The 5,000-nt window shown below is 45.5% G+C and overlaps 1 protein-coding gene across 1 annotated transcript in view; it reads left to right on the top strand.

Annotated features, from left to right (window-relative positions):
* The first annotated feature begins 4,594 nt into the window (after window positions 1-4,594).
* The window catches only part of LOC133014126 (atrial natriuretic peptide receptor 1-like), a 36,762-nt gene continuing 36,356 nt past the window's right edge, over window positions 4,595-5,000 (top strand). Inside the window, exon 1 of the mRNA XM_061081274.1 lies at window positions 4,595-4,673. The gene's annotated coding sequence lies outside the window, so the exon portion shown is untranslated. The remainder of the gene's footprint in view (window positions 4,674-5,000) is intronic.

Here is a 5,000-nt window from a genome sequence, read left to right as displayed (position 1 = left end):
TCAACCAGGATCAAACTTTCTCTTATTTGCTTGTTTCTCTCAGAGCAATTCAAGATGGACACGGATGCGTCTCCGCTTCCCACAGAATGAAGCCAAAATATCTTTTGACACTTAGTCACTTGAAATCAGTCTGTCCACCAATCAGGAGTCTGCCCACCAGGGGGCGCTGGAGATGAAGATCTCATGATATCTGAGGGGCAGAGGTTAAAGACTCGTTCTCCAGCTGCAGCTCATGACATTTAGCTTCGTGCTCGATCAGTTTTTAACTGCTGATGAGCTCCGAGTGTTAATGGAGTCAGCAGCCTCCTTCACCCCCCTCCTCTTCCTCACTGCTCCTCTTCCTCACTGCTCCTCTTCCTCGCTGCTCCTCTTCCTCCTCCTCCTCCTCCTTCACCTCCCTCCTCTTCCTCACTGCTCCTCTTCCTCACTGCTCCTCTTCCTCCTCCTCCTTCACCTCCCTCCTCTTCCTCACTGCTCCTCTTCCTCACTGCTCCTCTTCCTCCTCCTCCTTCACCTCCCTCCTCTTCCTCACTGCTCCTCTTCCTCACTGCTCCTCTTCCTCCTCCTCCTCCTTCACCTCCCTCCTCTTCCTCACTGCTCCTCTTCCTCACTGCTCCTCTTCCTCCTCCTCCTTCACCTCCCTCCTCTTCCTCACTGCTCCTCTTCCTCACTGCTCCTCTTCCTCCTCCTCCTCCTTCACCTCCCTCCTCTTCCTCACTGCTCCTCTTCCTCACTGCTCCTCTTCCTCCTCCTCCTTCACCTCCCTCCTCTTCCTCACTGCTCCTCTTCCTCACTGCTCCTCTTCCTCCTCCTCCTCCTTCACCTCCCTCCTCTTCCTCACTGCTCCTCTTCCTCCTTCACCTCCCTCCTCTTCCTCACTGCTCCTCTTCCTCACTGCTCCTCTTCCTCCTCCTTCACCTCCCTCCTCTTCCTCACTGCTCCTCTTCCTCACTGCTCCTCTTCCTCCTCTTCCTCCTTCACCTCCCTCCTCTTCCTCACTGCTTCTCTTCCTCACTGCTCCTCTTCCTCCTCCTCTTCCTCACTGCTCCTCTTCCTCCCTGCTCCTCTTCCTCACTGCTCCTCTTCCTCGCTGCTCCTCTTCCTAACTGCTCCTCTTCCTCACTAGCTGCTCCTCTTCCTCACTGCTCCTCTTCCTCACTGCTCCTCTTCCTCACTGCTCCTCTTGGTTTAATCATCAGAATGAGCAGGTTGGAATCCACAGAGCTGTTTCCTGTGGATTAAAACCAGTTGTACCTTGATTGATTGTCATGATTCTGTGTGTTCAGCCTCCGGAGGATTTAGAAAGAAGAAGAAACCAGAGAAACTGCTTCAAGGAGAAAACTAAACAAACCATCCTGAGGTTTTCTCCAGGTTCTAGAAACGAAGCTCATAGAAACATTTCATTCTGTCATCAGCTGGAAGTCGTTTCCTCAACTCATAGAAAGGACGATACAGAAGAAAATGTTATTATCTCACAGCTTCCTGAGCTTTATGTTTTATTCTTCCAGCTTTGGTTCGTTTGAAGGTTTTTCTGTAACGGTCCGGTGGCTGTTGTTGTTGTTGTTGTTGTTGTTGTTTTGCACAAACTGAAGAGTGTGTGACCTGTTCAACCTCTCAGCCTCATTCAGATGAAGGCGTCGCTGAGAGTTGACAGTTATACGGTTATTGTCGCGGTGAAGGATGCTTTATTAAGGGGCTGTGGGGGGGGGGGGCAGCAGCCTCGGCCATCAGGTGGTTTTATGTTTGAGGAACAGGAAGATGATGTCGTTATTCTGAATTGTGTGAGGGAACCAGACGTGATAACAAATCACACACACTCATTAAACCCTGGAGCTCAAGCTGAGATGGAAATTGCTTTTGTTTGTCAGTCGATCTGTGAAAAACACAAAATAATATTGAGTTTTCTTTCAGTAAAAGTCTCAAGTTCTCAAGTAACAGTCGAGAAATCCAGAAAGTCATCGGAGCTCCTTCGTGTTCCGGGGCCGAAGATCCAATGACACACTCTGATAAACACCAGCCCTGTGAATATGATCGTTTCCATCACGATTCATGAATTATTCTCTGAGAGTCGGGGAACGTGTTGAACATCTCCAGATGTGAAACTTCGCGTTGGACCCAGAGGAAGAAGAAACTCGCTGGAGTCTTTCAGGCCTGAACCATGTTCATCAGAGATCATCAGGCTGCAGATGCACGAGCAGCTTCATGAATGTTTACATCCTTTGTGTTGAATAATTGACCTGAAGGACCTGAGGTCACTTCCTCTTCCTGTGGAAATGACAGTGAACACAAAGTGAACAGTGAAGCTCCTGATTAAAGATGGAAGCTTCTTCAGGTTCCTCAGCTCCACTGTGGCTTCTTCTCTCTCCTGCACATCTTTTGTTTATTTGTTTATTTGTTTATTTGTTTATTTAGAAGGATCCCCATTAGCTCCGCCCTAAACCAGAGCTACTTTTACTGGGCTCCACATTTAAGACAAACATACAGATATCAAACATTTAAAACATACATTACAATACCAATATCAAACATTTAAAATATACGTTATATTACAAATATCAAAAGTTAAAATACATAAAAATAATGATCATACAATTTTACATTACACATTAACTAAATTAACTTAGTGGTTATGCAATTTTACCTTTGTCATGATATAAAACACTGATATATCCAATTCCATAGAAGCGAACACTGCAAACCATGTAAGAGAACAATACACATGTTTGTGTGTCTGTGTGCGTGTGCTTTGTATGTTACACGTATGTAATTTTGAATGATATGTGACAAATTTCATTAAGTTGGAAATGAATAACGATTATACTTCAGATTTAACGTGACAGTGATATGATCCAGATCAAAATCACAGTTTCCTGGTTTAAGGAAGAGAAGCTGCTGATGGAAAAGGACATTTACAGTAAATCTCCAGCTGCTCCACGCTGGAGACAAATCCATAATTCATATTTCTCTTTCTGAACGTCTCCTCCTGATGCATCGTGTCCCAACACGAGTTTATGCTCATTAAGATTTCATGTTTCCGGTTAAAGAGTTTTTAATCACATTACATTTAGTAAAAACACAGTAATTACAGAATTACACAAAAACTACTGATTGAATTCCCGGTAAACCTGGTGGGAGGATGTGATATGACTCAGAGAACAACTTCATAAATAATAATAATGATAATAATAATTATATTGTTTATTTAGTTAACACCTTTCATTTAAGAAATGCAGTTCAAAGTGCTTTACTTACAAGATAGATCAAAGTTCATCAGAGAACAGCTGAATATAGATATTCATATAAATAAATGTTCACTGTACAGACATGGAGTAGGATCAGTGTCTTATATATTTATATATTTCCATATTTCTTGAAATGACAAACCCTCTTTTCACAGCAGGACTTAATGTTCTGTTGGCATTTGCTTTTATTGACGTGTGAAGAGCTGAGAGGGAACGAGATATGATCCTCGACCTGAAGAACGATAACGCAGCCATAAAAAAATATAATGTCAGGAAAACATGGGAGGGGGGGCGGGGGGGGGGGGTGCACACACATATTCTACATTTTGTTTGGTGCTGTTTTTATTTGTTTTATATTGTTTTCTTAATCTCACAATCTGGTCGTTTGACAGTAAAGAATCGTGAATGTTCTGTTATTGTTTTTAAAGTTTATTGTGAAACTCCTTCGACTGTCAATCATTTCTGAAATATTAATATTTTTACACTGGTTTTGTCTTTTGTCTGTAGCTTTAAAAAACATTAGGCAACAATAAACCAAACCAAACTGACTAATACATATTTCAAAACGAATAAATCTTCTCCTCCACCCCTCCTTTAATTGTTCTTTATCTCTTCCTCTCTTTCCCTCTCCCTTTCCTTCCTTCCTTCCTCCTTCTCCCCCAGAGAGAGAGAGAGAGGGGGGGGGGGGGGGGCGGAAGACAGAGAGAGAGACAGAGAGAGAGAGAGAGAGAGAGAGAGGGAGGGAGAGACAGAGAGAGACAGAGAGAGAGAGAGAGACGGAGAGAGAGAGAGAGAGAGAGAGAGAGAGAGGGGTGGGGGGAGAGGGTGGAAGAGAGAGAGAGAGACAGATAGACAGACAGACAGAGAGAGAGAGAGAGAGAGAGAGAGAGAGAGAGAGAGAGAGAGAGAGAGAGAGAGAGAGAGAGAGAGAGAGAGACAGAGACAGAGACAGAGACAGAGAGACAGACAGAGAGAGAGAGAGAGAGAGAGACAGTCCTCCACATGTCCTCCCGCTCGGATCCTCTCGGGTGCACTTCCCCCTGCGGCCGCTGGCAGCAGCACTGAGTCGTTTCTCTGTTTCTCTGGTTCTGACGCAAAGTCTGCGTGCGCGTGCGCGTGCAAGAAGTAGAGCACTGAGACTCGTGGAACAGTTCGAACCTGATCCTGGACCCGGAGGATCCGCTCCAGTTTGACACGATTCATACGAGCTGCGGACCAGGACCAGGACCAGGACCCGGAGCAGGACCCGGAGCAGGACCCGGAGCAGGACCCGTAGCAGGACCCTGAGCAGGACCAGGACCAGGACCAGGACCCGGAGCAGGACCAGGACCCTGAGCAGGACCAGGACCCTGAGCAGGACCAGGACCAGGACCCTGAGCAGGACCAGAGTCACTGAGTTCCTGATGGATCAGAACCGTGCGAGCCGCTGAGGTACAGAACTGTTCTGATTGGTTCAACTTCTTAATCAGTGTTTTCATTTTAATTGAGCTGTTATCTTTAATTAAAAGTGTGTGTGTGCGTGTGTGTCTGTGTGTGTGCGTGCGTGTGTGTGTGTGTGTGTGTGTGTGTGTGTGTGTGTGTGTGTGTGTGTGTAAGTGTGGGGGGGGGGCACTGGGGCAGTTTGATAAAAGTGACCGAAGATAAAAGATAACGACGTAAAGTCGGATGTTAAATATTGTGAGAATATGAATTGTTTCATATCTCTCAGTATAATCCAGGTCCGGTTTCCTTCAGTTTAAAGTTTCAATGTCGATCCAG

Source organism: Limanda limanda, chromosome 11 (assembly GCF_963576545.1).
Source record: "Limanda limanda chromosome 11, fLimLim1.1, whole genome shotgun sequence".
In the NCBI taxonomy this organism is placed as follows: domain Eukaryota; kingdom Metazoa; phylum Chordata; class Actinopteri; order Pleuronectiformes; family Pleuronectidae; genus Limanda; species Limanda limanda.
Note: the sequence above shows the minus strand (reverse complement) of the source record. Positions and strands in the feature narration are given on the sequence as shown.